The sequence below is a fragment of the Papaver somniferum genome, chromosome 7 (genome assembly GCF_003573695.1).
Source record: "Papaver somniferum cultivar HN1 chromosome 7, ASM357369v1, whole genome shotgun sequence".
Classification (NCBI taxonomy): Eukaryota; Viridiplantae; Streptophyta; class Magnoliopsida; order Ranunculales; family Papaveraceae; genus Papaver; species Papaver somniferum.
Genome location: NC_039364.1, coordinates 56,862,325 through 56,886,310, shown reverse-complemented (window position 1 = coordinate 56,886,310; position 23,986 = coordinate 56,862,325). Strand labels below are relative to the sequence as shown.

The 23,986-nt window shown below is 39.4% G+C and overlaps 1 pseudogene; it reads right to left on the bottom strand.

Moving 5' to 3' along the window:
* Positions 1 to 341: 341 nt before the first annotated feature.
* Positions 342 to 23,550, bottom strand: LOC113294656 (annotated as a pseudogene).
* Positions 23,551 to 23,986: the final 436 nt, after the last annotated feature.

Here is a 23,986-nt window from a genome sequence, read left to right as displayed (position 1 = left end):
CTATCATGCACAAGTTTCATTTTGTTCTTATACTCCTTCGCACTATCGTAAGCATCTATACGAATCTCGTCCAACTCATTGAGCTGGAGTTTCCTATGGGCTCCCTTGTCAAGTGAAAAATTTAGTTGCTTAACACCCAATAAGCTCTATGTTCTAACTCAACAGGTAAATGACATGCCTTTCCATACACAAGCCGATAAGGCGACATTCCAATGGGGGTCTTAAACGCAGTACGGTAAGCCCATAAGGCATCAGTAAGCCTAGACGACCAGTCTTTCCGATTAGGATTAACTTTTTCTCTAATAACGTTTTATCTCCCTATTGGAAACCTCTACCTGACCACTAGTCTGCGGATGATACGGGGTAGCTACCTTATGTGTAATACCATATTTCTTCATCAGAAGCCTAAAAGGTCCATTACAAAAGTGCGACCCTCCATCACTAATTATAGCTCGCGGTGTACCAAAACGTGTAAGTATATTATTTTTCAAGAACTCAATCACAACCCTATGGTCATTGGTTTTACACGCAACCGCCTCAATCCACTTAGAGACATAGTCTACGGCGACAAGGATGTATAGGTTACCAAAAGAATTAGGAAACGGACCCATAAAGTCAATACCCCACACATCAAAGACCTCAACAACTAAAATAGGGTTCAAGGGCATCATGTTCCTACGGGAAATGGTTCCTAATTTCTGGCAACGCTCACAAGTAACACAGTAACTATGGGAGTCTTTAAACAACGAAGGCCAATAGAATCCACACTGCAATATCTTAGCAGCAGTCTTCTTAGCACTAAAGTGACCCCCACAAGCATGATCATGACAAAAGGAAATAATACTGGACTGGTCACTCTCAGGTATACATCTCCTAATAATCTGGTCTGGACAATACTTAAACAAATAAGGATCATCCCAAAAGAAGTGCTTAACCTCGGCTAAAAACCTAGAACGATCTTGTTTACCCCAATGTTGGGGCATTCGACCAGTAACAAGATAATTCACTATATTCGCATACCAAGGTGCTTGGGTAACAAAGAAAGTTGTTCATCAGGAAAACTATCCCTTATAGGAAGGGAATCATCAGGGGAATCAACAACTAGCCTAGACAAGTGGTCTGCTACTACATTTTCGGCACCCTTTTTGTCTCTAATGTCTGGAGAAACTCTTGCAACAAAAGATCCACCTAATCAATCTAGGTTTCGTATCCTTCTTAGACAAAAGATATTTCAAAGCAGCATGATCAGTATATATGACGATCTTAGAACCTAAGAGATAGGGTCTAAACTTGTCTAAGGCAAACACAATGGCTAACAGTTCCTTCTCGGTAGTGGTATAGTTCAACTGGGCATCATTCAGAGTTTTGCTAGCATAGTAAATCACATGAAGTAATTTGTTTTCTCGCTGACCTAGCACAACACCAATAGCATAATCTGAAGCATCACACATGATCTCAAAGGGTAAGTTCCAGTTGGGTGCCTGGACTATGGGGGCGGTAGTGAGTAAAGTCTTAAGCTTCTCAAAACCTCTAAACAAGCATCATCAAAGACAAACTTAACATCTTTTGCAAGCAATTGCAAAGAGGTCTAGAAATCAAGCTAAAATCCTTAATGAATCGACGATAAAAACCTGCATGCCCTAAGAATGACCTAATATCTCTTACGGTTTTTGGGACCTGTAAAGTCTTGATAAGGTCAACTTTGGCTATCTACCTCTATACCCTTAGAAGATACGATATGCCCTAAGACAATTCCTGATCGAACCATGAAATGACATTTCTCCCAATTAAGCACTAGATTCTTTTCCTTACACCTAGTCAACACTAATGACAAATGATGCAAGCACTCATCGAAAGACGAACCAAACACTGAAAAATCATCCATAAAGACCTCTAAAACTTTCTACCATATCGGAAAATATGCTCATCATGCAACGCTGAAAAGTCGCAGGGGCGTTACATAGCCCGAAAGGCATGCGTCTATACGCAAAGGTACCAAAGGGACAGTAAAAGTAGTTTTTTCTTGGTCTTCTGGGGCAATAACGATCTGATTGTAGCCTGAGTAGCCATCTAGAAAACAGTAATGACTATGTCCAGCTAATCTCTCTAGCATTTGGTCGATAAAGGGAAGGGGAAAGTGGTCCTTCCTAGTGACCTTGTTCAATTTCCTATAGTCAATACAAACACGCCAACCCGTGGTCACTCGGGTCGGGATTAACTCATTGTTATCATTCGGACTACAGTAATACCGGATTTCTTGGGAACAACCTGAACGGGGCTGACCCACTTACTGTCTGAAATGGGGTAGATAATGCCTGCATCTAACAGCTTAAGAACCTCGGTTCGAACTACTTCTTTCATATTAGGGTTTAGTCTTCGTTGCATCTCCCTAGAAGGTTTGGTATCTTCCTCTAAATAGATCTGATGCATACAAACAGTAGGACTTATACCCTTAATGTCTGCTATGGTCCACCCTAAAGCTTCCTTGTTGTTTTGAAGGACGGTCACTAGCCTACTTTCCTGATCACTATCCAAGTCGGAAGCAACAACAGTAAAGTAAAGTCATAGGGCCTAAAAACACATACTTCAGGGTATCTGGCAATGGTTTTAGGTCCAACTTAGGAGGCTCTTCTAACGAAGGAACTAGGGTAGACTTAGAAACTGGTAGTGGTTCGAACTTAGGTTTCCATCCGTTACTAGTGTCTAACAAAGGGGTTGAATCTAACAAAGCATTCACCTCATTAATCACATTATCATCATCGAAATCAATCCCAAAGTGAGCTAGGCATTTCTCTAACGGATCTTCTAACAAAGTGTTTGGTAATGACTCCTCGACTAATGTTCCTATCATGTTTACCTCTTCTATGCTCGAGTCATCTAGTTCAGAGGGTAGCTTACTAATATGAAAGACGTTCAGCTCAATAGTCATATTACCAAAAGACAAGTTCATAATACCAGTTCGACAATTAATGATCGCATTGGATGTTGCTAAAAATGGGCGACCTAAAATCACTGGTATCTGGTTCTCTGGGTCAGGGACAGGTTGGGTATCTAGGATAACAAAATCCACTGGATAAATAAACTTGTGGACCTCAATAAGAACATCCTCGATCACACCACGAGGAATTTTAACGGACCTATCAGCTAATTGAAGTGTCATCTGGTTAGGTTTCATATCACCAAGTCCTAGCTTGAGGTGCACATGGTATGGAAGTAAATTCACACTGGCTCCTAAGTCAAGCAAAGCTTTCTTAACACGGTATTTACCTATTGTGCAAGAAATGGTAGGGGACCCTGGGTCTTTATACTTAGGACTAGTGGTATTATGAATAATGGAACTCACGTGACTAGCTAGGAAGGATTTCTTTTGGACACTAAGCTTACGATTTCGTGTACACAAGTCCTTAAGAAACTTAGCATAAGCGGGAATCTGCTTAATCGCATCCAACAATGGTAGGTTGATAGTTACCTCCATAAAATCCTCCAATATATCATTAAAGTTGGACTCCCTCTTAGTTGGAACTAGTAGCTAGGGAAACGGGGATCTGGGAACAAAGTCGGGCTCAACAGGACCCTCATTGGTCTCTTTAGAGACTCTATCAGTCTTCTCATTTTCTGGCTCAGAAGGGTGAACTACAGCATGTTCACTTTCAGGCATGGTGACCTTATTGTCAACTTTCTTCCCACTCCTAAGGGTTGTAACAGAATTCACATGATTGTACGATTTCTCTCCTTTTGGATTAGGATCAGTATGACTAGGGAACCTTCCATCTTCTCTCTCAGTGAGAAACTTAGCTATTTGGCCAACTTGAAGTTCTAATTTAGCAAGAGACTGGGAACTATTCTTAAAATTCTGCTTGGTTTCCTCTTGAAAATTAACCTGGCTCTTTATTAACATTTCCTGGCTTTGTGATAGCATATCCTGGCTCTTTTTTAATATACTAAGAGATTCCTCTAAGCTAGTCATTCTATTCTCAGAAGGGTTCTGGAACTGGGCTTGACCTGAAGAGTTCTTAGCATAACCAAAACCTGGGGGAGGCTGAGAATTACTAGACTGACCTTGATTCTGGCCCTTAGACCAAGAAAAATTAGGATGGTTTCTCCAACCAGGATTGTAGGTCTCTGAGTAGGGTCAAACTTCTGACGGTTCTCAAACCTAGCATTGTTATATAGCATGGGCTTGCTCTTCACTAACCTGACCTTCCCAAAATGAGTTATCGGGCTCTATTCCACAACTAGAGACTTGAGAGGCTTTATTGGGTTCAACAAGAGACCTATGTTTAGCTGATTTAATTCCAAAGCTTCTAACCTTATAGACAAAGCAACAAACTTAGCATCTGACCCGATGCTTGTATCTACTACATTGGTGCTACTTTTATTGACCAAGAGTCTTTTAGGGGGTTCAACACAAGACTCCCACTGTTGGGATTTTTCAGCAATAGCTCCTAAGAAGGTAAAAGCATCATCAACATTTTTACTGGTGAACTCACCAGCGCACATAGAATCGACCATGGATTTGCTCGAATAGTCTAAACCATTATAAATAATCTCAACAAGTTTCATCTTATCAAATCCATGGTGTGGACACTGGGATAGGAGATCATTGAATCTCTCTAAAAACCTATAAAGAGACTCTCCCTCTTGTTGCACACTAGCACTAATTTTCTGCATAACAGCTGCAGTTTTATGCTTAGGGTAGAATTTCATATAGAAAGCAGCAACAAGTTCCTGCCATGTTTCAATGGACTTATGTGGTAGGTTGTTCATCCAGGTCTTGGCTTTATCTCTCAAGGAAAAGGGAAACATCTTAAGTTTCAAAACTTCATCTGTGAGGTCTTTTATTCTAACTATCCCACAGATTTCCTCAAAGTCCCTAATATGAAAATAAGGGTTCTCATCATCTTTTCCTAAGAATATAGGGATCATATGAAGAATACTAGGTTTTATCTCGAAATTAGCCATATTGGCCGACAATTTAATGCACGAAGCTCGGTTGGTCCTGGTTGGGAACATGTAATCTTTCAAAGTTGCCATCGCTGGCACAGCTGAAGTACTAGGGGTACTTTCCTCACAAAGAGACATATTCTCAAAACTGAAGTTTCCAAAAACGGGGCTCTCAAAAGAAGAGTCTTCGAGCTCCCCGCCTTCAAAAGAAGAACATCTAGGTTTATCACTAATCAAACGACCTAGAGTGTTTCTTTTCCAATCCCGCTCTCGAATAACCTCGGGTATACACTAGAAAAACAAAGGAAAAAGAAAAATCCTAAAAGGAAGGGAAGTTCTATGCAAACACAAACAAGGCTGACTCCAACAGAGCAAACCTACTGATTTCTAGCAAACAAAAAGCATGATGGCTCCACTTAGATTGTTTCTAGACCAGCTTCTAATCCTTCGAATGGGAATTCGTTACAATTTGAGCAAACCCCTCTGGAATCAATCCGAGTCAAAGTAAGTTGAATAGAGGCGAGGGAAGCTGCATAGAGATTTGATACCCAAGGCCTCAACGCATTCCAAGGCGGCGCAGTCACGCATTCAACTCACAGAAACCATCATGAACTTTGAAGTATGCTCAAAAGAGTAACCAATATTTTTCGAACGACTTTCCTATTAAGCTCGTTACCCTATAGGTCTCGTTCTATTCCAAATTTTAGGTTTAGGTTCGCGTTTGGTTTTGTTTTCCTAAGGCGGGCAAGAAGAGAACAGTGATGAAATCCGAACCCTTATCTTGTATGGCCAGTCCTTGCCCTTTACTAGGAAATTAAAGCAGCCGTTTTCAAGTCCTCAGCATATATGCAAACTAAGGAATACAGTAACTCGCTGACAGGGGATTCGCGAGTGTTTCGACAAACTTACCTCCCGTTCCATACGGGGGATGAACCACTGAAGTCGACTCGGGCCACAACTCCAATGTCGTGTACGAACCCGAGGGACCGAGGTGATATCGTAATCACCGTCCTTCTCTGCAAACAGTTTAATATTCAATACTACCCTTCCGTAGGGTTTAAAAATAAAAGAATGTCCAAATGTTCCAAGTCCAAAGTCCAAAAGAAAAGGAAAGTCTAAAAAAAAATGTCTCTCTTTTTTAATAAAAACAAAAAAAAAATTCTTCTTTCGCTCCTTTCGCTTTGTCTTTTACTCCAAGTCTTTAAGTATTCACCAAAGCTTTGGAAAAATTTTCTTTCGCTCCCAATTCCAAAATCTGTAAGGAAAAGACAAAAACCCAAAAACGTAAAGAAGAACAAATAAAATAAAAACTTAAAAAAATCTAAAAACTCTAGCCTAAAGAAAAGCCCCCGTCGGCGGCGCCAAAAATTGATGTGACTCAATAATGTTGTAGTGATAAGGTTCGTTGAGGCTTGTGAAAGCAATGGATTTTTGGACTTATAAAACTTAAAAGTAAAGAAAACTTATTACAAAATTGACTTCAAGATATGAGAAAATAACCAAGACACTGATTCCACTATTACACATGAATTAATGATGGTAAATAATCCAAACTCTAATTATCTTTTAAGTCCTTTATATCTTAACTCACTAATAATCAAGCAAATTCTCAAACATCAATTGTATCCCTTAAGCATAGATTATCTAAACAAAGCATAACCTGTCTAATTGAATCACAACTGATTAGGAAAATTACGCAAACAATTTAAAACTCTGCAAAAGCAGTGATTGAGTGAATTATAATTAAATATTAGAGAAAATAAAATAGTTACCAATTATTCATGCGTAAATAGCTTCCTCATTGCCTTGGTTGTAGGAGAATTATCCGCTCATCATGTTGGAAACACGCTCAAAAATCATTATTATTGCTCAAAGGGTGTTTACAAATGATGAAAATGGAGAAATAATTCAAAACCGGGTTTTGTAACAATTATATTTGTTACAAACCAAAAAAAAAGACGATACAAAGGATGTGTCACTGTTACTGTTGCTCTAAGACCCACGGCTCTGTGTCGCAAACGCTGGCAAATAAGTCTGCCTCTGATGTACGACTCACGGCTGTGAGTCGTTGTTACTGTTGGAAAACGACGGTCTTCGATGGTCCGTTCTTCGTGTTCTTCAATGGCAGCAACAACAGGTCTCTCTACAACTTGGTGTTTCGACTCTGTGGTGCTCCATTTCTCTCCCAAACTCTCCGTAACCTCTCTGTGGTTCCCCATGACTCTATATATACTCGACAGGACCCCGGATTACTCCTCATAACTCCAATATATCCGACAGTTAATCAAGAATATATCCATGCAAGATTCGGGAATATTTCTTCCCTGATTTAATTCTTCACGCGTATACAGCTGCAAAACTCTCCTTGTTTATCTCTGACACGGCCTAACTGGTGGCTGGATCCTTCTAAGCACACGCAAAGAACAACAGAGCTTGGGAAAATCCGTGAAATACTTCTCTCGGATACGTATTGCTCTGCTTCACTCCATGACACGATTGAGCCAATTCTGATTCAAACGAACACCCATACCATCTTTCTATTGTCATATCACGTCTACCCATGAAGTTTCAGCGATTGAGTTGACTTCTAACCCCTCCAAATTCCGACCGAAAAATCCACAGTTTGAGAATGAAAATTTCCCGCCAAAACAAATTTAAACGAAGAAGAAAGGGTTGTCCCTTATCCAACAACTGGGGTGTGAATAGCAAAGAAGGTGCCCCTTAGTAATTGAGGTGCCCCTTAACCAACGGTGAGAGTCCGAATAACACGTGTCCTCCAAGGGTGCCCCGGGAAACTTTTCGAGCCGAAATTTCCAAAAATATTTATTTTTCCAAAAAATACCTACAAACACACAAAACACCATACTAAGGACGAAAACGAGTACTAACAATACGAAACATTTAGGAAAAATTAGACACATAAATGCGTCTATCAATGAGCCCTTGTCGTTGATACGGACAATCATAATTCCTTGAGTACTTCGGAGACCCCCAAAGTGAGTATATACCTTGCATCCTCTTCATAGAAGTATGAAAGTTCTGATTTGTGAATGAATGAATGAGTATCCATGTGTATATACGAAAAACTTGGTCGAACTTCGTCGTCAGAAAATTCAGAACCCAGTTTTTTACCAAAAACGCCGTAAAATCTTCATCTGGAGTCGGATTTTCATGATCTGCATGTGCATATTCAAGCCCGGAAAATTTCCAAGCTTTTCCATAGAAGCTTTTTAAGTTTTGAGCACGTTTAGGGCCTGAAAAATACGAAATAATAAACTTCCAGGAGACTTTCAGAACTTTTCAGATTGTATGTTGCCCGATGTTTTGATCACACCTCCTAGATCGTTCGCCCAATTGCCATGAAAGTTTTACATGTTTTAGAGGACTTCCATACGAAGAGAATGGTATATAATCCAACTCTAGACTCTACACCAATTGCTCCCAGTTCGTCATTGAACACATGGCAGTGTAAAATTTCTTCAGCTGAGTTTCTTTGAAAACGTGTTTCATGACTTTGATGCTACTTGTAAACATCTTAGATGTATGATAAGGAACTTAGATGATGTTAGTTCACTTACTCTCTTAATAATATGATTGTATTGGATTTATCCCCTTGAATCATTCTAATCCCATGTAATCTTCGCATTAGGTGCCTAACAATGAAGTTGGGAATCATGAATCCAGTAATGATAGTTTGGGAAATCTAGGAGTTGTTGATGACAATACTTCCATATTTTTGCCTCAATATTATGAAGTGCTGGTCGTTTATTCCGTGGAGGTAGAAGAAACTCCAATTGTGCCTCAGACGATGGAACCCGAACCCGAAATAGCAGAAGCTACTTCCTTTGAAATCGTCTCTATGATTATCGATGCTGCTCCAGTAGCTGAGAACCAGATGATAGTGCACCAGTATCCTAATGCAGGGATTTCCTTTGATCCTCAATTTGGTGAGTTACTCCCATATCACCAGATTGTTGGAGGATTTAGCGTTCCCATCAGATATGCTGTTATGTACAAGGAACTGTGGGAAATGTATGGACACATTGTTGTTACTCAGGATCCAGGACGAAGTTATATCTTGACGAGACAAGTAAAAGTCATCTTGCGTGTTATAAATGATATACGGATTACAGCCAAAAATGATGTTACCCAAGACGTACTCTTTGATTGGGAGTACAACTTGAAGAATGCTGAAGATCTTGGCTTTAATCTGAAGTGGCTCCGTCAAAGACTTGAAGTTATCAGGAAAGCAGTAAAGGGTGATGTTCCCTTCCCTACCAGTGATGCCGTGTTGAAGAAGATGAATGAAGTTGCCGAACTCACCAGGAAGCTGGAGGCGGAAAAGGCAACCTTGAAAGTCTTGGAGGAGGCAGAAGAGCATAAATCTTTCTTTGATGGATTTCTTTAGTTTCCTTTCCATAATATCAAGAACAATGAACTCTGTGAGAGATGTGAGATTTTATTTGGGTTTTGATTCTTTGATAGGTGTCGAGTCTGTGACTGAGAATTTTCTTTGATTTTGGATTTGATAGAGATTTTCTTTAAGTAAAGTGAATTAAATTTCTGATAAATTGTTGAATTCAAATACTGATTGCAAGTATTGCAAACGTTTTGGAGGAATTGAAAGACAATGAAAGAAAATCCTAAATGCCAAATCCAGACGTCATGAGTGCTCAAACGCCCAGTACCTCAAATGCCTAATAATTTCAGATAAACGCCTTAAGCCAATTCTCATGAATTACTGGCAGGGTTCTACCATCTGTGTTGATCAATTTGTAGTATCCTCCAGTTATGGACTTAGCAACCATAAATGGTCCTTCCCAATTGGAGATCCTTGCAGAGTGGAGATCACGTTTAGCCGCCTTGAAAACCAAATCCCCTTCCTTGAATTTGTTTGGTTTAGTAGTTCGCGCCTTGAATATCTTTTGTTGCTTCCATGGTTGTGGCACGTATAGACATTCATATAGAGGAAAGTACCCAGCATATTGTCTGTCGTGCTTAGCCAGGTCCTCAGCAATAAACCTCTTGATAGAATGACCGACTTGGAGAAGCTCCGAACCCAACCATTGGGTATAATATTGGCGAGGTGAAGTAATCCATTCATAATTTTGGTAATTGCTAAATCGTTTGTAGGGAGAAGTCCTTGAATCAAAGTATCATATTTGAACATTGATAATATTGGAGCATGAAGATGAATAAGACTTGCTTGAGCTCGAAACCTCTTGACAAAGGTATGTGGATTTTCCCCAGGTTCTTGCGTAAGTCCCATCAAGGTTTTTACTTCCTCTAGATGCTCAAACGGTGGGGCGTCCTCTACTTCTTCTTCTGATTTGGAGTCTTTGTCGGCGACAGAGTGTGTTGAAAGCTTTGAAGTTACCCTTCCAGCATGAATCCAAGTTCTTCCAAGGATCATGTCATATCCAGGATCTTCTCGAATTATGTAAAACTCGGTCTCAGTGCAGACCAAATTCTCCGTGACTTTGAGAATGATGAAGCCGTATGCATCTCTGGAGATTCCTTCGTGGTCTCTGATCGCTATGGGAGCATGAGTAGCCTCTTGTCGAGTAATGACAGCATCTTTGAGAGTTTTCAAAGGGATGATGTTGACGACGGTGCCGACATCAACAAATGATCTTTTGAATTTATTTCCTTTAATATGCACGGTGGTGAGCAGTCCCAGTCATACATTTCTTTGTCGGTGGCTGATGGTTCAGGAGGTACTTCTGGAATCAGTAGGCGTTTCCCATACACTATGTGGTTCAAAGCTGTGAACATGTCTCCTCTTTGTGCTTTTGATAGATAGAGCAATTCGCAAACATGCTCTATCAATGACTGAACTGCTTCCTTGACTGGTGCTTCAGAAATAGAGAAAGTCCTGACAGGAAGAGGATCTCTGTGTACTCCTTCGGCTCCAAGGTTAAGTTCTCATGACTCAACCTTTTCTCTGAATATGCGTTTCAAAACTTTGCAGCTACTTGTGGGGTGATTGACGAACCTGTGGAATCGGCAGTAACGAGGATTTTCCATGTCTTCCTCAGTTGGGTCTCTCCTGACGTATGACAATTTGATTGCACCATCTTGGATCCAGGCGTCTAATAGTTCGAGCACTTCTCCAATGGGGAGAGGAAAATCAGGTGCATCATCAGGAGCATCTGTGCGTTGGCCAGGAGCCCGTGTCTCTGGTTTGTCCTTCTTTTGCGTCTTTGGAGGAGCTGCAGCATGCTTGTTCGGGGATTCAGCCTTGCGCTTTCTCCCTTCTGCAACATCGTTTGTAGAGGACTGCAGGTTGTACTGCTTGTTGATCAGGTGTATGCTTCCTCGAGTGTCACGTGATTCCCTAGTCTTTGTGGACTTTGCTCTTTCTAACAGAGCAGGTGCAGTGGTTGCTGATCTCTTCGCGGCTTCGTGAAGTTCTGAGAAAGTCTGTAATCGAAGATTCTCCAGTAGAGCTCTGTAGACCGGGAGCATGCCGTTGATACACAAATCTACCAGCTGATGCTCTGTGACATTTGGGTCATGACAGTGCAGGGCCTGGACTCTAAATCTTTTCACGTAATCATTGGGATTCTCACTGACCCTCTGGAACATTCTTCCAAGATCAGAGAGAGTGACTTTCTCTGACACGAAAAAGTACTTCCTGTAGAAGTCGTTGATCATTTCTCCCCAATTGTTGATAGTCCCCGGTGTGATGTTGTTGTACCAGGTGTATGCTCTGCCTTTCAAGGATTTTGAAAACTATTTGAGACGAACAACATGGTTATGTTCATGCTCTCCCAAGGCTTCGAGAAAACGAGAGACATGTTCTCGAGCATTGCCAGTTCCGTCATACAGAGTGAAAGTTGGAGAAATGTAACCTTTTGGAAGGGGAATCCTCGGCGTATAAGGAGGTTGGTGACGATGGACATGTGATGTCTTGTCTTTTCCACGGTTCTCCAGAAGGCGCTCCATGTCTTCCAGATTAATGAAATTTGATGGTTCCTTTGCTGATGAATCTGCAGCTTTGCCAGTTTCATCATCATCCACTGTATGGATTGGGATTACTTCAGGATCAACAACATCTGAGGATTGCTCCTTCTCTTTTCCCTTTTATTGAGTCTTCTCCGTCATCTTATCAGTAAGAGTTTTGAGATAATTACACAGCTCCTTATGTGTAGCAGCCATGTCTTTCTGATTCTTTGCGAGAGTCTCCTGCACTTTGATAAGATCAGCAATGGTAGGTGGTGGATTTCCTCTGGCTTCTTCAAGGTGTCGACCGAACAGGGGATGACCTTCAGCGTGAGGAGGAGTAATGTCACCACCGTCAGTGTTGGAGTCCGGAATCGTTTCCGGGATATTCTGATTGTCATTGTTGTTGTTGCTAGTACTAGCGTCGTTTGTGTTGGAACCTGTAACTAACCCAGAACTAAGACCAGCTATCTTGTGAAATCGTGAGATTGCAACCGAGAGATTAATCTCCCACTGTGGTCGCCAATCTGTGTGTGGGGAAAAACGATTTGCTAGCTTTTACGAAATTGAAGAGTCGACCGTGTGGAGACTCCTTGAACCGAGCGAAATGTTGAACCTTACACAGATGCACTGCAAGAAGGGAGTGCTTTAAGTTCGAGAGATCAATTTGTAAGACCCCGGGCTAAACCAAGAACAATGGACGTTCCAGAGTCAATTCGGTCACAAGAGAGGATGGGTTGATCTGTTGGAGGGAAGCTGAGAAATACGTAAGATCAATGGTGATCTGAGATTGTAGGTGTGTTGTGAATTCATCATGAAAATGCTCCGAATGATTGAATTTTGCTCAATTGAGAGTAATTTCTGTGAGTTCGTGTAGACGAAAGATTGTCTGTATGAACTTTGATGAGAAATTGCTCGTCTTGGCGAATGTTGTTCGAGTGTTCGAAAATTTCTGTCTTTTCAATCAGGATTTAGAGACATTTTATAATGCCGGAGTTGAAAACACCATGATCCCATGAAGTGTGACAGTTGCTGGAATCAGAGAGTGGGGAAGTGGGAAATCATGTTAAACCAATTACTCATCGTGCGGAGGACTTGGTTAACTTTTCACCCACTACTTTGCTGACTCTTCCAACTGACTGCATGACTTGCTCACATTCTCATCGTGGGTGAACACACGTGCCGTAGACCGCCAGACCAAAAACCTAGTTAATATCCCCCCATGTGACACGATTGAAATCTCGTGGAGTCAGTTGCTGATTTTGTGGGACGATGAGTCCATGTATTGCTGAGTTGAACATGATTAGCAAATGTTCCGAAACTCATGAATTTAACGTGTCTGCTGAGACGAGGTATCATCATAACCTAAGACGAGCAAAAATGTGTTGCTAAATTGTTGAATATTGATAGTTGAACCAACATTCTCTGGTTTGAGCAAATATTGCTAATTGAGTAAATATTGCCGGTTCGAGCGAATATTGCTAGTTCGAGCAAATATTGCTAGTTTGAACAAATATCGTTCTTTTAATGAATTGTTGGTAGCTGGACCAAGTAAAATATTAATTTCAGTTACTGACTGCTGGGTCGAGCAAAATAAATACGAATGTTAATCATGGAATCAACATAAAATTATCAGAGTGTTCGAATCTGCTCAGAATTACGTTTCTGCAGAGCTCTGGATTCAAAACCCTAATTTTACCGAGATAATGATTTATTGCAAATCACATAAGAGCGGCTACATGGGATGACGGGTTCACCATATAACTCCCAGATGCTCGAATGAGCAAAAATACCAAAGTCTCTTGAGGACCAGTTGGTGAAAGAATGATTAAATGTTGGTTTAATCATTTGCTGAAATAATGCTCGTGTGAGCGACAAATCATAAAACCTGGTTTTATGGAAAATATGAGGGACCGTCCAAGAGGTCATGGGACCGATTCTTGATGGCAGTGGCTCCAGTAGATGGTCATTTGAGTGAACTTCCAATTGTTTGGAAAGAGTTCGAACCTAATATGAGCAACTGAGCAAATTAGGTTAAAATCATTAAAACATGCGGGACCAGATGTTTGCAAGCCTCAGGGTCACTCTTGGTCGGTCAAGGGGATGTGCCCGTGTCACCATGATGTTTGTGCTTCAGTCCTGAGAATTTTGATATTTTCTGGTGCACGTTTGAGCAACATTTGGAGAAAATATGAAAAATCCATGGTTTTGCTGAAACTTGGAAAAATACATGAGATGATGAAAATAATAAATAAACAAGGAATCACAAGGTGTGGTACCGACCACGGCTAGGGCATGGCCGGCCGGCTGACACGCGGTCCCACATGCTTTTCCCAGTTTTATGTGATTTTATGTATTTTTCTCTGATTTAAGGGAAATTCCATGAAACTGTAGAGTTTGGCGAAATTAGGGAACTTCCATGAGATGAGAGACATAGATTAAAATATAAAATAGGGAATGGTAGTGTGGGACCGGCAATGGCCGTGGCATGGCTCGCCGGCCAATGGACGCGGGTCCCAAGGCACTCTTCCCTATTTTATGTAGTTTTGATGATTTTAGATAATTTTCATAAAATCAAAGGGATTTGTTGAAAACCAAGATATTTTGTTGAAATCAGGGAGTTTACATGAAATCAGGAAACAAAACACCAAATAATAATAAAATAATGGGAGTGTGGGACCGGCTAGGGCATGGCCGGCCGGCTAGAGCCCGGTCCCACAAGTTTTCCTAATTTTTTAATATTTTCCATGATTTTAGAGAAAATACATGAAATTAGGTAATTTTAGGGAAAATTCATAAAATCAAGGAATTTTCATAATTTGAGAAGGAATAATAAAATAATGGGACATGAGGTGTGGGACCGGCCACGACCAAGACATGGCCGTCTGGTGCTCGGTCCCGCGACACCTTTCCCTAATTTTATTATTTTTGATAAAATCATGTGATTTAGATAATTTCTATGAAATAAAGGAAATTTGCTCGAACAAGAGGATTTTCATGAGATCGTGAAAATAGTAAAAATATGATAAAATATAAAATTGGGCGCGAGACTAGTCACGACATGACTGTCCGGCTGGTGAGCCTAGTCCCCTAGTGCTTTTGCTTAATATTTTATTATTATTATTTTGCCTTCCTATTTTGCATAGGTTTCTCGTTCGTTCGTATTTTTGAAATGCTCGTTCGTGCATTCAAAATGCCGATCTGTGCATTATCCGCTAATTACACTTGCACCATTTTTTCCAGGGCTTATTCGATGCTCAGATGCCTGTTTCGTTGAATATTTATTACTAACCTGTGGAATTCTGCTGGGAAGAACCACAGATTGAAATAACGAAATATAACGAGGAATCGTAGAATATTGCTGGATATTCAGGCGATTAATTGACGACTCGTAGAATATTGCTGGATATTCAAGCGATGGCTCGTAGGATATTGCTGGATATTCAGACGATTTAAGATAATTAATTGCTGGCTCTATATTAGAAGGGCTTTCTGTCTAGAGCATTAATTATCTGAGGGTTGAGTAATATGAACTTGCTGGAGTGTCATATTCTTCTTGCATAGTCAGGGAAAACTTGGTTACATCCCGAATACGTTGTCGCTCTATACTAGCAGACATGTTGTCTAGGAGCCGCCCAATCTTTCGATTCTATACAGTATGAGATGTGTCGTGGCCTCAGCTGAGAGACTACACATCTACATCTTCTGTGAGAGACTTTCTCCATCATAGGTGGTATGAGCTTTCATGCATAGAGACATGAGTCTCGATACTCATCCGATTGTCGGATCCGGAGTAATTACTGAAATTGCTCAGTATTCATGAGATGTGTCGTGGCCTCAGCTGAGAGACTACACATCTACATGTACTTTGAGAGACAGTCTTCTCAGTCAGAGATTTTATGGCACGAGCTTTCATGCTTTGATGAGAGACATGAGCCTCAATACTCATCCGGTTGCCGAATCTGGAGTATAGTTTTACAATTCTACCCTTTGTCGAAAATCCACCATCTACACTTCCTTTAAAAAATGTAAAACATTGTTTCCTAGGATGAAATCTTCACATTATACTCATACATAATCACAATAGCATTCAAACGATTATGTCGGTGTCTCATATACAAAGTTTAATGGTAAGCAATAAACCTCGTATTGTATTCCTTAATACTATGTCTAACTAGAGTGTAATCATTCATGCTTCGCAGTTTTGTTTTCAATATGCACGACTTGAAAGATACGTTAGGGAATGAAACAGTTCAAGTCAAATATTACTAACCTCAAGTGGAAGGATGATGTTGTCGTTGACATACTTTCAAGATAACCTATATGAAGTTGACTCTAGTACATAATCAAGCGACTCTTTACATGAGTTTTGGCTCACTAAAATATGATAACCAAACTTGACATACCAACGCTTGGTGGGTTCAACCGAGCTATGATCTAACACCGGGAGCCAAGTGTATGCATATGTGTGTATAAGAAATTGGTGAAGGAGCCAAGATAAGTATGCGTACCCGTACGCATACTGGCGAAAGTTTTCGAACCGAAAATATCTGCTGGGTTTGGGAATTACAAACTCCTAAACTAGTCACCTTAAGTATGCGTACCCGTACGCATACTGGTGGAAGTTTTCGAATCGAAAATTTCTGCTGAGTTTGGAAACTTAACAAACTCAAATCCGGTTGCTTAAGTACGCATACCCGTACACATACTTAAGCTGGTTACTTTGTCAAATCGGTCAGTTCATGGACTAAACATTTAAATCATAAGGAATGCAATCTTTGCAAACCGTGGCTATAATGTTCATGATTGATTCAAGTGAATCAAACCGATTTGGTTTCAATTATGTTTTCAATAGCAATTGAACAACTCTTTAACTAGTTTCATGTGAGTCATTTGAACTAGTTATGGTTGAGATGAATAAGGTTGATATGAGAGTAATCATATGGCTTACCTCGGTTAACTATTTGTGAACCAGCATGGTGTACACGTTTAGGTACGGTTACATAAACCTAAATGAGGGTACATTTCATTTGTGTGTAACAAGCTAAGTTCGATCAAACGGTTGAAAGATATTAGCTTGTTTGAATCGGGTTTTTCATCTAACGGTGAATATTGAATGCTTTGTTACAAAGGTAACTTGGATTTCCAACCCTGATTTGAAAACTATATAAAGGAGAACTCCAGCAACTGGGAAACCTAATCCCCACACCTCATGTGTTACTAGTTGCATAACTAGAGTCGCTTCTCCTTTGACCTTAGGTTTCTTCTCGAGACCCTGTAGGTTAACGACTTTAAAACTTCATTTGGATTGTGAAGCCAGAACCAACTATTATCTTTGTAGTTACATGATATGATCTTGTTGTTTCATCGTGTTGAGTGCAATTGAAATAATTGGTTCGGGATTTTATATCTCCGATAGGCAAGATAGAAAAGTAATCACAAACAACTTCGTCTCATCGTTTGTGATTCCACAATAACTTGTTTCGCTAGTCGATTAAGTTTATTGTGAGGTCATTGATAATTCTAGGCTGTTCTTCGAGAATATAAGTCCGGGTTATCAATTGGTTTCTGTTCACCTTGATTTATCAAAATACGGAACAAAAACTCTTGGGTATTTCTGTGAGAGACAGATTTATTCAATCATATATACTTTTCTGTGTGAGACAGATTTGTCTATCAAGTATTCGACTTTGGGTCGTAGCAACTCTTAGTTGTGGGTGAGATCAGCTAAGGGAATCAAGTGCGTACTATCCTGCTGGGATCAGAGACGTAAGGAGCGCAACTGTACCTTGAATCAGTGTGAGATTGATTAGGGTTCAACTACAGTCCAGTCCGAAGTTAATTGGTAGTAGGCTAGTGTCTGTAGCGGCTTAATACAGTGCGGTTTTCAATTTGGACTAGGTCCCGTTTTTTTTGCATTTGCGGTTTCCTCGTTAACAAAATTCTGGTGTCTGTGCTTTTCCGCATTATATTTTTTTATATAATTGAAATATCACATGTTGTGCGTTATGATAAATCAATTAGAATATCCAACCTTGGGTTGTTGATTTACATTGATTGACACTTGAACATTGGTCTTTGGTACCATTCAAGTTACTCCTCTTATTCAATCGGGCTCGCAGATTTCTATTTGCTGATTGCGGATTGAATTAAGAGTTAGAGATATTAAACTCTTTGATACACTTTTCTCTAGGTTGAGTTTGACTGTCTAGTTGATCTCTAGAAAGTATATTGGAGTAAGTCCTCTCAGATTGCCAAACGAATTGTTGGGTATGGTTGTTAGACCCTCGCATTTTCAATTGGTATCAGAGCAGGAAAACACATTAAAGACCTCATGCCTTTCTTCAAGCGCGTGATTTTCAATCATGGGTTTATGTAGTTAATGGATAGGATGCTCCCGTTGTGGCAGTAGGGAATGCAACCTTTCCAAAGAACATTGGTGAATACAATGCTGCCGAGATACTTGTTGCAAATCAAACTCCGACGGTTTGAATGCCATCATACATGCCATTACCCCAGATCTTCAGCACCATGTTACAACATGCACTAGGTCTAAATATGCTTAGGATATATTAGAAACCGAATTCGAAGGAAATACCAGTGAAAAGGAAGCTAGGCTTCAAAACCTTAATTCCGATTGGGAAAACCTTCATATGGCAGATGAAGATTCATTTGATGAGTTTAATCACAAAGTGTCTTAAATTGGTAATGCATCTTTTGCATTGGGTAAGACTATTCCTGAAAAGGACATTGTGATGAAAATTCTCAGATCGCTGCCATCTAGATACGATTCTAAGAAGCATGCCATTGTTGAAGGAAATAACCTTGATGCTCTCTCCAGAAATACGCTGGTTGGAAAGCTAAAGACCTTTGATCATGAGCGTACATCCAAAGTTGGAAAGTATGTTGCCTTCAAAGCACAAAGGAACACTAAATTACTTGACAAAAGTAAAAGTGTTTATGTCTCTGAGGATGATCTTTCTGAGACTGATTCATCAGATGAAGATCTTGACAAATCAGTCTCTATGATCACAAGACAGTTTAGAGATCTTCTATTGAAGAGAAGTAAACAGTTCTCCAGAGACAAACCTAGGTCATCATTTAAACCTCACAATCGCATTCCTCCTAAAAACAGGGATGCCGACGAGGCTGATGAGGAGGATATGCCAAAGTGCTTTGAGTGTAAAGGTTTTAGTCATTTTGCGAATGAGTGTCTGAACCATAGAAACTACACTGGAAACAAAGGTCAAGCTGCAAGCCTTGATGAAATGTCTGATCAATATGATTCCAACGAAGACGAAAAATCAAGTGTTGCACTTCTTTGTGAAGATATTGATGTTGATAATCGTAGCAATACATATATCAATCTTGATATTCTTCCAGAAGAAGACTCAACCAATCTGGAAGAAGAAATTAACCTTTCTATTGGAAACTCTATGTCTGATTTTTCAGGTTCCACTCTGTGCCTACCAGCTTGCACATCTCGTGTGTCTGAATCATCTTATCCAGGGACATGTTCTTGTTGTTCACTCAAGGGTCATGAACTTTCTAAGTGTTATAAGTATAAACACAATATGAGACATTTCAAGAGACTTCAACGAAGAGCAAATCGCCTAGCAAACAAGCTCAAACTTGTTCAAAAAATCGCTGAGGTATGTAATATTTTATCCTCTTCAAAGAAGTTGGTTTCCAAAGATAGGTCAAGACCACTAGAGAAAAAATTATGGTCTAAACAATTTGATAGACATGGTTCTATGAATTCCTTTCAAAGAGGTTATGGTGAACAAATTGTGGTTCACCGCAGCACAACTTGATTGTGTTGTTGTAGTGCATCCTGTCTCATGTGCCGGATTAAAAGAGACAAGATTATGCACACCTCAGGCTTAAAAGAAAATTATTATTTTTTTCTTTCTTATAGTTGCTATATGATTTGGAATTCTTTCTTTTCAATTGATATTGGAAAAGACTTCCATGTGTATTCAATAAAAGAGGGTTATTCTCGACAATTATACTCTCTTTAGGGTCGTGAATTGTGCGCGCGTGAACCTGTGTGGTTAAAAGTTTCCGTAACCATACATTCCTTTTCCTTATCTGAAACTCTTTTCATCTTAAGACTGTTTGTTGAGTTTAAATTGTGATTTTCTCTCATAAACCCGTACACGTATGGAGACTCCAAGCATCATGTGTTCTGATGGAAAAGATGTTAATATGATTGTTAAGCCATCAATCATGAAGGAAAAAGAAAAATCTTCGCTACCTCCAACTTTGAAGAGAAAAAGAAGGAATGTGAGGAAGCCAAGAGTTGTTCCTTCAAATTCTCAGAAATATTCTGATGTTCTTGAAGAGTTGAAGGAAGCAAGGAAGGAGATTCAGCAAATAAAGGCTTTTGTTATGAGAACTCTCGAAATTCAGAAGGCCCTGATTCGACATCATCAGTCTAGAAAGTTTGTTGAAATTGACTCTTTTCTCCATGAACCTTATGTTCCCATGGCTGTTGACGACAAGGAGTTCGGGGACGATAAATAATTATTCAGAGGTCTCAAATTATAGTAAATCTTCTTATTATATTTTTGGAAAAATAACTAGGGTTTGGAATAGCCATTATTGTGAGTACACATAGCTATGTCCAACGATTTTCATCTTCTATGTTTTTAGACTTATTTATTTAAATTCTAAGTTATTTGAAAGATGATTTTTGCAATTTTAATCTTTATGATTTTATATATTGCAAACTGTTATGGGATATGTTGTTTACATCCGTGAACCTGTGACTGTCCCATACTTGTTCAAAAGTTATCTCTATTATGTCGGTATGAATGTATTGATAGATGATAGAATGAACTTTTGACGTTACAAAAGTTAAAGCCTTTTATGTCATTGTTTTGATGGAAGAAAGGATAAAACTTTTGTTTACATGGATTAAGTCTATTATATGTCATTGTGCAAATAGTGATGGAAAATAGAATGAATCCTTGTCTATTCCGCAGTATTGGTCGATCTCCGATCCACATTTTTGTGCATATACTGTGTTGATCCGTAAGTTTTTTTGTGGAGCATAAACGATTGAGTTGATCATTCTCTTATGATTAACTTAGTTGTTGCTCCGTAAGGTTCCTTATGTTTGAGCATGGCCAACTAAATTGATCATTCTCTTGTGGTCATTTAAGTTGTTGCTCCGCAAGTTCTCTTATGACGAGCATGACCAATTGAATTGATCACTTTTTATGGTTAATTTGGTTGTGTATTCCGATTGAATTAATCTTGGGTTTTCTTGTGGTTAATTTAGTTGTGCATTTCGATTGGATTAATCATGAATTCTTATGTGAATAATTCAATTGAATACATTGGATTCAAATTCATGTTTTCATGTGATTTGAGTTATCCAAAAGAAATCCTTCTTTTCTTGTGAAAGTAAGTTCGCCTTTGTTGTTCCTTCGGGGATGACATTTTATGGGGGAGAGTTCTTTTTGAACTTGTGCTTAGTTTCCAAATCTTTGTGGGGAGTGCGGCTGATGAGTGCCAAATAGTGTATATTTCTACACCTTTTTATTGGCCTTTAACTCATCTTTTGCGCTTTAAAATCATATATTATCCCAAATTCTGTGTTTTCATTGTTTTCAAGAATAAACACTTTTACTAATTAATTTTGGGTTTTTAGGTACTAAATAAAGCTTGGCGGATTGGAGAAGCCAACAGAGCAGAGAATTGGTGACGACGAAAGAGAGACAACAAAGACTCGCGCTAGAAGGCAGTGAAGAATATCTTTTGCACCTCATCCGCAAGTGAAGAATGTTGCTTCAACGTCTCAAAACTATATGGGCTTTGAAGTGACAAGATCTAAGTCCCAAAAACAGTTTGCATCTTGAACCGTCAGATATGCACATCATCCAACGGGATCCCCAATCGATGCGTCAAATATTGAAACTCTTTCCTATCACCCAAGCACCTCATATCTTCTTCCCCTACTCGAACAGAAGCCAAACACACCTTCATTGCGTTTTCTTCTTCTCTCCAAACTTCTGCAGAACAACCATCCCATCTCCATCAATCACCCCTCGAGCTCAGCCAACCTATCATCCACCCTATGCAATCAATCAACCTCGTAGTCTCTATCTATCTCTACCATAGCTTCTTCTCCAAAACAGTAACCCTAGAAGCTATGATTGAGAGAGGTATAATTAGGGTTATCTTCAATAGCTAAAAGGAAAACATCAAATCAAGAGTGCAGGTCTAAATTGCAGAGGGGGTTTATCGGGAAAACGCGTTTTGAGTGAGTGGTTATTCTCTAAATTATCAAATTCTAATGTTTGAGAAGAAAATTGGGTATAAATAGGGTTCTGTGTAATTTATATAATCATCCGAATTTAGTTGGATCAATTGCTAGCTTTCATAATATAATTTGTGTTTTAATCATCTTCATCATGTTCTAAATTCATCTGCTGGGGTTTAGATGAATCCCTAGCTTCCTGCTATGTTATTCGTGTTGCTCTTGAATGCTTAAACTGTTCTAGGATAGATTCAATCTTAGTGCTTCAATACTTTGCTCTCACAGTGTATGTCAGGCATCCATTGTAGTTAGGATAAAACTGTGTTGATTGTGCTGCAACTCATGCTTTAGTGACTATTGTTAATCCCTTGACTAGTTGAGCTTAATTAGACAGTTAGTGCTCCGGATTGATACTTTAGTTGCGATTGAATTATCCATTGGTGAAACACCTTAGGTAAGTGGTAGAATTGACAATTCTCCCTTATCTTTTATAAGGACAAGAGTAATATAATTAGCAGAATATATAGTGTGAGTTAGTGGTGGATTTGAAAATCCTAGTACCTCCATTCTCAGTGTTAACATATTTGTTATTGCATCTTCATTTTGCTGTTATAATATTCACCAACATCTTCGTCGTATCGACACAACAAAAATCCTTTTGTGTTACTTATCATTGAATCAGTTTAGTAAAGACCTTAGAATCAACTCTACACCCACCTTGTCTCTGTGGGATCGACCTGTATTTTCTCTGTCTCCAATAGACGCTGTGCACTTGCAGTTTGACATAGTCGTAGGTACTGTTTACAAGCCTACCAAGTTTTTGGCGTCGCTGCCTGGGACTCGGTAGCGGTGTAGCTGATTTAAAGTTCCACTTTACTGATTTTAGTATATTTCTTTTATATATGTGTTAGAAAATTGCATCTTGTTGTTACTGTTAGTTGTAATTTTAAGTTTTTCAGTCAATTGTGTCATCGTTTTATCTCATACCTTGTTTAAGTTGTCTGCATTAGCATATAGTCTCATTCTGTAATTCAAGTTTGTAATTTCATTCAGTTATATATCTGCATCTTCACATCATCTTTTCAGTCTCCTTGCATATTGTTTTGCTGCATTCTCATATCGGTAAAAAGCATAGTCTGGTTCGATTAGTAGTACTCTTTTAGTAGAATTGTCAGCATTCTGTAATATATCAAGCATACTCACATTTCATCCCCTGTAATATATCTAGACATTGCTGCATTCATCTCTTTGCTCTTTCCATTTGAAGCTTGTCCATACTTTCTGTCCCATTTTGTCCTGTGCAAGTCTTTCAATTGCTGACTGCTTAAGTTTTCAGTTGATACATCAGTGTAGTTCACAGTTCCGTCTTGGTGATAGTGGTAAAAGTGCACCATTTCAGTATTTCTTTGCATACCTTGTATACTTCCATGTACTGAAGTTCTCCTCTAAGTCATCAGGTACCTGAAGCTAAATTACACACTCAGGGAAGAAAAGGAAAGGATCAGGACAATTTGTGGAAGTGCCTAAACCCGGTTTTATACCCGCGATATCATTCTCGATCCTTAAATTTCTGATACCTTCCATGATTATTTGTTGAACCTGTAACTCCTTGTTCATCCTTGAATCTCTGAACTTCTCATACACTGCTTTGATTGATACCCCATGTTTGCCTGATAACCTAGCTGCCTTGACTAATTTCCATGAATGCTGCTGAATTAGTATTTCACATAGCCTTATCCAACCTTGCAACATTTAGTGATTTAGTCCTTGACCCTGTGGTAGTTGAGTAAAATCATTGCTTGCCGAAATTGTTATCACAATCCGTCTATC